A 12175-nucleotide genomic window follows, 5' to 3' on the forward strand; every position below is an offset into this window, starting at 1 on the left:
TAGGCTAGACTCTAGAGGGCGTGTTAAGCCAGCTGTTATACCATCACATATACCCCTTGAACACCAAGTGAAAGGACACCACACAAGTGTTATGAAAATAAACAGGTATTTATTTAGATCACAACAGCCCTGTACTCTTTATGAGGACAGGGTACTAAGCACACAACAAAACTCTTACGAAAATACTTTAAGTTGCACAATTTACACAAATGCCCGAGGGGCACGAAAAACCATATACTCTGAAAGTGGAATGCGAAATTACTAGCAGGTAAGTACTGGACTAATAGGCTTTGGAATCGCTGTAGGAGAGTAGGGTCTGCAATCCTATGATCACCCGGACTTTTTGCTTTTGTTTCACTGGTTTACGACTTTCTCGGGCTGTGGGCCTGCTAATCAGACCCACAGCCTAGCTGTTCTCTCGCTAAATTGATGTGTGTACCTTAGGTGCATTACCCGATTGGAACTGGGCCACCCTGTCAGACCCTGTAACTCAGGGCATTGGTGTACCCAGGGTCTACCAGGGGCTGAAGCATGTATTATGCCACCCCTGGCTGGCCATCTAAATCTGACACAACTGGCTGCACGACAGCTGGGGCAACGTGGCGTACTCGCCCGTTGCTATAGGTATAATATCCCCATATCTAACCTTAAAATGGACACCCGAGTTCCTATCAGTCACTCCTATGGCAGGCCTTGACAATCCTGAAGGCAGAGTGCGTGGACTCGTGTGAATTGGGCTCTGGCACGAGCCGAGCCCGGTTCCAGCTTGCGGAACTAAGACCCAATGGCTGTTCCATGATAACGCGTATCATATCGGTAACTTCGGTATAGCGTTATCAAGACATGTCGAGTAAGGTGTCATACGAATCGGGATGCTGCCCCCTCACCAATTCTGGCGATGAGGTTAGCATTCCGCCCTTCTAGAGGGACTCGACATGTATGTAACTGTGAACCCCGGTTAAAGTTAACTGAAGCCTCAGCTCCACAAAATGGACGCTGCCACCACAGACACGAGTCTGACCTCCTGCTGCTGGGAGTCCTTCCAGCGAGGAGAGCTTGGACAAAGGGTTTCCTGTCAGGGGCGGTGTTCGCACCGTCCCAGACAGGGTTTTGTGTATTCTGGGTAGGTAGTGCTTTGCAAGAAGGTGACTGCGGAGTGGCACCCCGGTGCTCACTACGCATCTGCTGGTTAGAACCAGTTCCAGGGGCGCGCAGCCCCTGACCTGGGGAAAGTCCGGCAGGGGAGAGGGGTGTAACTACCCCCCTTCCTGGTCCCACCCCTAGGGCAGGACCTAGTCATGTACCCACCCCTTTCTTTAGGATAAAGGCCGGAGCGGGGACCCTTCCAAATTAGATCATCTTTGAATCAAGAACTACTTTCTACGAAAGGACATTCAAGACTCTTCTCAAGATTTCTCCCTTGTGGCTAAGGAGTAGTCACCCTGCACCCGCAGGCACCATCTAAGAACTCTGCGGTTTGCTGCAAGTCCTTCCTCAGGAATCCGACGACCCAGCTCGACGAGAACCGGCTTCCCTGGCACCTCTGACCTCTACCCACATCATCAGCTCAGCTGAGATCTGTGGGTGCGACGAGACCTCGAGGGACCGGCCATCATCAAAACCTGCACGCTTTCTTAAACCAGCACGATCACCGAAGGAGTCCTCTGGTGAGTGCTCTGGGGTCCAAAAAGCCCCGACCCTGAGCCGCTCCAGCATCGAAGTGCAGTCTCCCAGCATCTCCACGATCTGCGTGGGGCCCTTCTGCTTCGCTGCTCAGCACGTTGTTCGATCACTAGCCGCTGGCTTGTGACCTTCTGGACGACATCCGACAACCACCGCTGCTGGTCTGGTTGCTCCAGACCGGCCTTTGCTCCCTTTTACGAGAGGAGCACCCCGGACCCTCCTGGTCCACTCAAGACGCCATTTTAGGCCCACCACGTGGCCCTGAAATCTGCCAAGGCTTGTTGCCCCAATCCTGGGCCCAGCGACGCCGACAGCATCAACCTTCGTGGGACAGCTCGCACCTCCATCCTGGTCGCCGACAACGCCTCCTGGTCCGTGAGACTGCAGAGCCGAGCGTCACCCACTCACCTAGTCGAGGTGACGGCCACCTGGTGCCTTCCTGGTACCCTCTGACTACTGGCTAGTAGTACGAACTTGGTCCCCTCTGCTTTCAGGTATCATCGATCACTGATCCAGGCTTGGATCTCTACGAACTATTCATCACTGGTCGCCGGCCAGCAACTCCTTTTCTTCCGGCTCCTGGCTCGTCAGCGAAGATCCCCGACGCCTGTAAGACTTGTGCAGCCGCAGCCCTCGTGGCTAGGTAACTTCGGCATTACGGTGCCTGCATAGCCTCCTTACTTAAGGGTCCCGAGTCCCTCGCTTCCGACTTGCCTTTTTCGGGTCCGCCCGAGACCACTAGAACTTTCCGTGCCCTCGGGCACTTGTATTGATTGTGCACTTGAAGTATTTTCCTAAGAGTACAGGGCTGTTGTGATTCTAATAAATATACTGTTTATTTTCATAACACTTGTGTGGTGTCCTTTCACTTGGTGTTCAAGGGGTATGTGATGGTATAACAGCTGGCTTAACACGCCCTCTAGAGTTTAGCCCGAAGACTGCTCGTATCCACGCTACTAGGATAGCTGGTCTAAGGTTGACTTACAACCAATCACCATAAGGGTCGTTTGGACCGATGCATAGTGGTCGCTAGAATAGCGAACGCTGCATATCGGGCCAACTTCTCACATTGGTGAGCAGCGGTTGGGATTTGAGCTTGCTGTTGTTTTACCACGCGTATCCTAAGAATATCTTGTGAAAGATCGCATAAGTACTTCAGGTACATATAACTTAGCTTAGAATACTCTGAGTTCTACTGAACCAGCTGTTGTAGCTCCTCAAGGCTTAGCACACCTTGGCTACAACTCTTAGCAAGGGATCAGTAGGTAAACACATAGTGTAGGTAGGTGCATCACTTGCACCACACTAGAAGCAGCATGTCAGACAAAGGAGGAAACTCTGAGTCTCCCCTTGTGTCAGTCGACCTTCCACAGGTCACCTCCAGATATGCTGCACTTAGCTTCCAAGAGATGCGACAGATCTGTACATCTCGGAAGCTAAAACAGGGTGCAAACCCTACCATTCCGTTTCTGATTGGTCTCTTGGAGACTTATGATGCAAGGAGGGCGTGTAACACCGACCCTTCTCATCCAGAAGTGGATATGCCCCCCCCTCGAGGGAACCCGAGGTGACCCTGACCTTATCCATCTCTCCGCAGAGGGCGAAGAGGAGGACGAGGAGCCAGAGACATCTGGGGACGAGGCAGACAAAGGTCCAGTAGTGGTTAGCCAGCTAACTAGGGACAACTTAAGCCGTCACGAGAATGGTACTAGGAGACCCCTGGGGCCCCTCTCAGGCCAGCTTAACATTGGGAGTGGACGATTTAGGTCTCTGTCGAGAGGCTCTAACAGATCCGCTCGAACCAATGGCTCTCGAGGCTCTGCTCGAAGAGGGATGACATCCCCTCAGAGGAGAGTGTACGAAGCGAAGGAGCGGGAAGTCAATCTGCGGATCGAAAGGGAAGAACTTGCCCTAGCCAAAGAGAGACTCACCTTTGCTAGAGAGCAAGAATTGAGTGGGACCATTCCCACTGGTGGCAGCATTCCCCCACGGGAACCCAGGAGTTTAGACACTAAGCACCTGAATAAGATAGTGCCCCCCTTTAAGCAAGGGGACGACATCCACAAATGGATTACTGCTTTGGAGCGGGCCTGCACTGTACAGTGCGTCCCCCAGAGTCAGTGGGCAGCTATCTTGTGGCTCTCCTTTGAAGGTAAAGGTAGAGATAAGCTCCTCACTACTAGAGTCGAGGATGCTAACAATTACCAGGTCCTGAAGAACACACTGATTGATGGGTTCGGCCTAAACACTGAGCAGTACAGGTTGCTGTTCAGGGATACCCAGAAAACTCAGTCTCAGGACTGGTCTGATTTTGTTGATTGTGCCACTAAGTCTTTGGAGGGCTGGTTGCTGGGCAGTAAGGTTACTGATTACACCGGATTGTATAATTTGATCATGCGAGAACAGATTTTAAACAATTGTCAGAACCAGTTGTTGCATCAGCACCTTGTCGACTCAGATCTGATCTCTCCCCAAGAATTGGGAAAGAAGGCAGACAGATGGGTCAGGACAAGGGTTAAGCAAAACCAGGGCCAGAACCAGGGTGGTCAGAAGAAAGCAGACCAGAAGGGTAAAGATTCGAAAGGGGAACAAACTGACCAGAAGTCTTCGACAGGTCCCCAACAACCCAAAGAGGGGGGGGGGGTCAGGCTTCCCAGAAAAAGAAGAATCAAGAAGGCCAATCGAAAAGGTGGTGCCAATACTGTAAAAGTAAAACTCACTGGTTTAGTGAGTGCACCAAGAAAGGAGGGCAGACTCCTGCTACTGCAGCCCCTAAGGCACCTGTGCCCCTAGTACAGCCAGCAGTAGTAGTGCGCCTCCCAAGGGACTAGTTGGGTTAACCTTGGGTTCTGAGGGGTGTGACAACTTAGTTGGTACGCTCACTCAGGCTGTCCTTGTCTGTACGGGGGATGTGGATATATCCCCTGATGTCAGTCCCAATACTTTGAGCAAATACCGACAGACGCCTTTAATTAATGGAAGAATGGCTCAGGCCTATAGGGACACGGGTGCCAGCGTCACCATGGTGACGCCTAACTGTGGACCCTGGACAGATCATGCCAAGTACAGATTTCCTGGTGACCAATGCCAGCAACGTCACTACCAGTCATAGTTTGGCGATTGTTGCTTTCTCCTGGGGAGGGGTAAATGGCCAGAAAAAGGTTGTTGTTAGTTCAGACCTCCCAGTGGATTGTTTGTTGGGCAATGATTTGGAGTCATCACAATGGTCAGAAGTGGAGCACCGGACTCACATGGAGATGTTAGGCTTGCCAGCACATGTGTTTGCTGTGACCAGGTCACAGGTCAGACGATGCCCCACTGAACAGGTGCTGGATCCTGGAACAACGGACCAGACACCTCCCAAGAAGAAGAGCAGTCGGGTTAAGGCCTCGCCTTCCCCCTTGTCCCAGGTCGAGGATCAAGTCTCAGAGGAGACTGACCTCCAGGAATTGCGGGAAACTGAACCTAAAGAACTCAAACTTGATCAAGTTGAGTTTCTGGGCTCAGGGGGACCCACACGAGAGGGCCTGGGGAAGGATCAGTTATACTGCCCTTCCCTTGAACCCCTCAGACAGCAGGCTGCTGCTGAGGCTGCTGGGAACGCCACAGGTACCCACAAGGTATACTGGGAAGATGGACTCCTGTACACTGAGGCAAGAGACCCCAAGCCTGGCATGACCAGGAGGCTGGTTATCCCCTTGTCTCAGCGTGGTTTCCTCCTTACCTTGGCCCACGAGATTACCTTAGCAGGACACTTAGGCCAGACAAAGACGTGGGACAGGCTTGTCTCACACTTTCACGAAGATACCAAGGAGTTTTGTCGCTCCTGTGTCACTTGCCAAGCCAGTGGTAAGTCAGGTGGCACAACAAAGGCCCCCCTTATACCAATGCCTGTGGTGGGGGTGCCCTTTGAACGGGTGGGGATTGACATTGTCGGTCCAATGGAACCACCAACAGCATCAGGGCACAAGTTTATACTGGTGGTAGTGGATCATGCCACCAGGTATCCTGAAGCTATTCCCCTTAGGACCACTACAGCCCCTGTAGTGGCAAGAGCCCTAGTTGGAGTATTCTCCAGAGTGGGCTTCCCTAAGGAGGTAGTCTCCGACAGAGGTGCAAACTTCATGTCGAGCTACTTAACTGCTATGTGGAAGGAATGTGGTGTCAACTACAAGTTCACTACACCCTATCATCCACAATGCAATGGGCTTGTTGAGCGATTCAACAGGACCCTGAAAGGGATGATTCATGGACTACCTGAAAAGCTTCGGCGTAGATGGGACGTCCTGATTCCCTGCCTTTTATTCGCTTACAGAGAGGTCCCACAGAAGGGGGTTGGCTACAGCCCTTTTGAACTTTTGTACGGGCATCTTGAAAAGGACCCCTGTGTTTGGTGAAGGAAGGATGGGAGAGACCTCTCAAAAAGCCTGCAACCAGCATAGTGGACTATGTGCTTGGTCTCTGCTCGCGGATGGCTGAGTACATGGAGAAGGCATCCGAAAACCTTAAGGCCAGCCAAGAACTCCAAAAAGCTTGGCATGACCAAAAGGCTGTCTTGACTGTTTATCAGCCCGGACAGAAGGTGTGGGTGTTGGAGCCAGTGGCCCCAGCAGCACTCAAGGACAAATGGTCCGGGCCCTACACCATCCTGGAGAAAAAGGGGGAGGTCACCTACCTGGTGGACCTTGGAACTCCCCGGAGCCCCCCCAGGGTGCTCCATGTCAACAGGCTCAAAGCATATGTCGACAGGAAGGACATGAGTTTGCTCATGGCCATAGATGAGGGACGGGAGGAGGAGAGTGACCCTCTCCCCGACCTGCTCACTCAGAATCCTGACGATGGATCGGTAGACGGTGTTGTCTTTTGTGGCAGCCTCTCCGAACATCAACAGGAGGATTGTAAACAGGTTCTTCAATCCTTCCGGCATATGTTCTCTCTAACACCCAGTCAGACTAATTGGTGTACCCATGAGGTCGACACTGGTGACAGCTTGCCCGTCAAGAGTAAAATCTACAGGCAGCCCGATCACGTTAGAGACTGCATCAAAAGTGAAGTGCAGAAGATGTTGGAGCTGGGAGTCATTGAACCCTCGGACAGCCCCTGGGCTAGTCCCGTAGTTCTAGTGCCGAAACCTCACACCCCGGGCGGTAAGAAAGAGATGAGGTTCTGCGTAGACTACAGGGGTCTCAATGCAGTCACTAAGACTGATGCCCACCCAATACCAAGGGCAGACGAGCTTATTGATAGATTGGCTTCGGCCAACTACTTAAGTACGTTTGACCTGACAGCTGGGTATTGGCAAATCAGGTTAGCTGAGGACGCCAAGCCTAAGACCGCATTTTCTACCCCTGGTGGGCATTATCAGTTCGTGGTGATGCCCTTTGGTTTGAAAAATGCACCTGCCACCTTCCAACGGTTGGTGAATCATGTTCTCACTGGGCTGGATGACTTCTGTGCGGCGTATCTTGACGATATCGCTGTCTTTAGCTCCACCTGGGAGGATCACCTGGTCCACCTGCGGAAAGTGTTAGAGGCTCTGCAAGCAGCAGGTCTCACTATCAAGGCTACCAAGTGCCAGATAGGGCAGACGCAGGTTGTATACTTGGGCCACCTTGTCGGTGGAAGCCAATGTGAGAAGGTGGCCTGATATGCAGTGCTCACTATTCTAGTGAACACTATTTATCAGTCCAACAACCCTTATTGATGATTGGTTGTAAGTCAACCTTATAGACCAGCTATCCTAGTAGCGTGGATACGAGCAGTCTAAGGCTAAAGACTCGAGAGGGCGTGTTAAGCCAGCTGTTATACCACATATACCCCTTGAACACCAAGTGAAAGGACACCACACAAGTGTTATGAAAATAAAACAGTTATTTATTAAGAATCACAACAGCCCTGTACTCTTTATGAGGACAGGGTACTAAGCACAAACCAAAACTCTTACAAAAATACTTAAGTTAGCACAGTATATACAAATGCCCGAGGGGCACGGAAAACCATATACTTGAAAAGTGGAATGCGAAATTACTAGCAGGTAAGTACAGTACTAATAGGCTTTGGAATCGCTAGGCCTTGTCTATAGAATCGTTAGATTACTTCTAGGAGACCCAGGGGACTCGGGTGCAGTGTGTGCACTCTCACGCGAGATGCGGGACAAAGTCTATGGTAGCTAGAAATTGCAAAGTTAGTGTTCTCGGGCGAACCCGACCTGGTAGGGAGAAAACGAAAGTAGATTCTGACCCTTGGATAGTGAGGCTATGCTGGGGCACCGAGATGCCGAAGTTACCTAGCCCAGGGGCTGCAGCTGCATAGGACTCAAAAGACGTCGGGAATCCTCGTTGACGGACCAGGAGCCTGGAAGAAAGTTGCTGGCAGGCGACCAGTGAAGAAAGTTCGGTGGATCCAAGCCTGGATCGATGGAAGATGACACCTGAAAGCAGAGGGGACCAAGTTCGAGACTACTAGCCAGTAGTCAGTGGGCACCAGGAGGGCACCGGATGGTAGCCACCTCGACAAGGCGTGTGGGTGACGCTGGGCTCGGAGATCTCACGGACCAGGAGGCGTTGTCGGCGACCAGGAAGGAGGATCGAGCTGTCCCACGAAGATAGAAGCTGTCGGCGTCGCTGGACCCAGGATTGGGCAACAAAGCCTTGGCAAATTCAAGCCCACGCGGTGGACCTAAAATGGCGTCTGGAGTGGACCAGGAGGGTCCGGGGTGCCTCTCTTCAAGAAGGAAGCAAGGGCCAGTCTGGAGCAACCAGACCAGCAGCAGTGATGTCGTCGGGCGTCGTTCAGAAGGCCACAAGCCAGCCGGCTAGTAGCCAAACAACGCGGTGCACAGCAAACAGCAGAAGGGCCCCACGCAGATCGTGGAGATGCAGGCAGGCTGATCTTGGGTGCTGGAGCTGCGCAGGGTCGGGGCTTCTCGGACCCCAAAGCACTCACCCGTGGAGGACACGGTGGGCTTGCAGTAAAGATGTTGTGCAGTCTTGGCGATCGTCGGTCCCTCGAGGTCTCGTCGCACTCACGGTTCTCAGCTTGGCTGTAGAGGTGAGTAGAGGTCAGAGGTGCCAGGGAAGCCGGGTCTCGTCGAGCTGGGTCGTCGGATTCGTGATGAAGGACTTGCAGCAGACCGCAGTGTTCTTTAGGATGGTGCCTGCGGATGCAGGGTGACTACTCCTTAGCCACAAGGGAGAATCTTGATGAAGAAATCGTGAAGTCCTTTCGCAGAAAGTCGTGTCTTGATTCCAAAGATGATCTAATTTGAACAGGGGGCCCGCTCCCATCTTTATACTAAAAAAGGGGGCTGACCCGGTGACTAGGTCCTGCCTATGGGTGGGACTAGGAGGGGGGTGGTTACACCCCTCTGCCATGCCGGACTTCCCCAGGCCAGGGGCTGGTGTGCCCCTAGAACTGGTTCAGACCGGCCTATGCGTAGTGAGCGCCGGGGTGCAACTCAGCAGTCACCTTCCTGTAAAGCCCTGCCTACCCAGGATACACAAAACCATGTCTGGGACGGTGCTAGCACCGCCCCTGACAGGAAACCCTTTGTCCAGGCTCCCCTCGCTGGAAGGACTCCCAGCTGCAGGGGGGTCAGACTCGTGTCTGTGGTGGCAGCATCCATTTTGTGGAGCTGAGGCTTCAGTTAACTTTAACCGGGGTTCACAGTTACATACATGTCGTGTCCCTCTAGAAGGGTGGAATGCTAACCCCGTCGCCAGAATTGGCGAGGGGTTAGTATTCCAATTCGTATGACACCTTACTCGACATGTTTTGATAAAGCAATACCAAAGTTAGCATTTAACCGCGAGGATTATAATGCACTTAAGAGTATATGGTATGCGATATCATGGAACAGCTATTAGGACTTGGTTCCGCAAGCTGCAGACAGGCTCAGCTCATGCCAGAGCACCATCTCACACGATTCCAAGCACTCTGCCTTCAGGATTGTCAAGGCCTGCCATAGGAGTGACTGATAGGAATCTGTGTGTCCATTTTAGGGTTAGGTATAGGTATACTACACCTACAGCAAAGGGTGATTACACGACTTTGCCCCAGCTGTCATGCAGCCAGTTGTGTCAAATTTAAGAGGCCAGCCAGGGGTGGCACAATACATGCTGCAGCCCCTGGCAGCCCTGGGTACACCTATGCCCTGAGTTACAGGGTCTGATAAGGTGGCCCAGTACCAATTGGTAAATGCACCTAGGGTACATGTCGTAATTTAGAAAGAGAACAGCCAGGCTGTGGGTCTGATTGGCAGGCCCACAGCCAGAGAAAGTCGTAAACCAGTGAAACAAAAGCAAAAAATCTGGGTGATCATAGGATTGCAGACCCTACTCTCCTACAGCCAAGTTCAACCACTGGAGAGCAAGATACAGTCAATCAGGGACTGGGCTCCTCCAACCACCCAGACTCAGGTTCGAGCTTTCTTGGGCCTGACTGGTTACTACCGAAAGTTCGTCAGAAATTACGGATCGATTGTGACTCCGCTTAATGAACTGACGAGTAAGAAAATGCCAAAAAAGGTTCAGTGGACAGCGAGCTGTCAAAAAGCATTCGATGACCTAAAACAGGCCATGTGCACGGCACCTATCCTCAAGAGTCCAGACTACTCCAAACCATTCATTGTCCAAACAGATGCTTCTGAGTTGGGTGTGGGAGCTGTTCTATCTCAACTGAATTTTGATGGTAATGACCAGCCCATTGCTTTTATAAGCAGACGGCTGACCCCCAGAGAGAAAAATTGGTCAGCTATAGAGAGGGAGGCCTTCGCTGTGGTGTGGGCCCTGAAGAAACTGAGGCCATACTTGTTTAGCACTCATTTCAAGATTCAGACCGACCATAAGCCCCTCCTATGGCTAAATCAGATGAAGGGTGAAAACCCCAAACTGCTTAGGTGGTCCATTTCCCTACAGGGGATGGACTTCACAGTGGAGCGTAGACCTGGCACTGATCATGGCAATGCAGATGGGCTCTCCAGGTATTTCCACTTAGAACAAGAAGACTCACCTGGTCAAGGTTAGTTTATTGTCCCAACGTTTGGGGGGGGGGGGGGGGGTCATGTAGGAGAGTAGGGTCTGCAATCCTATGATCACCCGGTCTTTTTGCTTTTGTTTCACTGGTTTACGACTCGTGACTGTGGTGGCAGCGTCCATTTTGTGGAGCGGAGGCTTCAGTTAACTTTAACCGGGGTTCACAGTTACATGTCGTGTCCCTCTAGAAGGGCGGAATGCTAACCTCATCGCCAGAATTGGTGAGGGGGCAGCATTCCGATTCGTATGACACCTTACTCGACATGTCTTGATAACGCTATACCGAAGTTACCGATATGATACGCGTTATCATGGAACAGCCATTGGGTCTTGGTTCCGCAAGCTGCAACCGGGCTCGGCTCGTGCCAGAGCCCAATTCACACGAGTCCACGCACTCTGCCTTCAGGATTGTCAAGGCCTGCCATAGGAGTGACTGATAGGAACTCGGGTGTCCATTTTAAGGTTAGATATAGGGATACTATACCTATAGCAAAGGGTGATTACACCACGTTGCCCCTGCTGTCGTGCAGCCAGTTGTGTCAGATTTAGATGGCCAGCCAGGGGTGGCATAATACATGCTTCAGCCCCTGGTAGGCCCTGGGTACACCTATGCCCTGACTTACAGGGTCCGATAAGGTGGCCCAGTACCAATTGGTAAATGCACCTAAGGTACACGTGTCAATTTAGTGAGAGAACAGCAAGGCTGTGGGTCTGATTAGCAGGCCCACAGCCAGAGAAGTCGTAAACCAGTGAAGCAAAAAGCAAAAATCTGGGGTGATCATAGGATTGCAGACCCTACTCTCCTACACCCAGAGTCCTCCGCCGTCAACCATGCGTCGATCCGCGTCGAGGGTAAGATCGTCGTCGTCTCGTTGACGTTCGGCATCGAGGGTGCTAAATACCCCTCCGCCGTCGTCGCTTAGACCCTAGACGTCCAGATTGGCTCCTCCGCCGTCGTCAAAGAGACGTTCGGTGTCGAGGGAGAGGCATGGTCAGTCGTCGGCTGCACGCCGTTCGACGTCGAGACATCCCCGATCTTCACCAGCCTCTCCCCGACATCGCTCGCTGTCGAGGCATTTGACGCCGAAAGACCACCCGGCGTCGAGACGACAATCGCGGAGGCATGCAGGATCGACGTCGAGACTCCCAACAGACGTCGAGACCTCCTTCAGAGACATCCAGAGAAGGATCGGTTGATTTTGGTGACTGAGTCAGCGTCCCGCCACTCCTCCTCGCATTCGTCCAGGCGAGCTGCCTCAAGGTCAGCATCTCCAGAGACCAGAAGCCCTGCACGCAAGTCGCCTTTGCGGCGGACGGAGCCTTCTCCTACTGAGGTGCGGTTGTCCCAGAGCTGGAATCTGCTGTTACATCACTGGCGAGATTCATGGGCTACAAGGCGGATGCAGGAGTAGGCCAGTCCGATGCACATGTCTCCTCTTCAAAGACTAGTTGAAGAAGTG

The 12175-nt window shown here is 52.3% G+C and overlaps 1 protein-coding gene across 1 annotated transcript in view; it reads left to right on the plus strand.

Annotated features, from left to right (window-relative positions):
• CENPE (centromere protein E) overlaps positions 1-12175 on the plus strand; it is a 1817274-nt gene that overhangs the window by 495818 nt on the left and 1309281 nt on the right. The gene's annotated exons all lie outside the window — the stretch shown is intronic.

The sequence above is a fragment of the Lissotriton vulgaris genome, chromosome 3_1 (genome assembly GCF_964263255.1).
Source record: "Lissotriton vulgaris chromosome 3_1, aLisVul1.2, whole genome shotgun sequence".
Taxonomy (NCBI): domain Eukaryota; kingdom Metazoa; phylum Chordata; class Amphibia; order Caudata; family Salamandridae; genus Lissotriton; species Lissotriton vulgaris.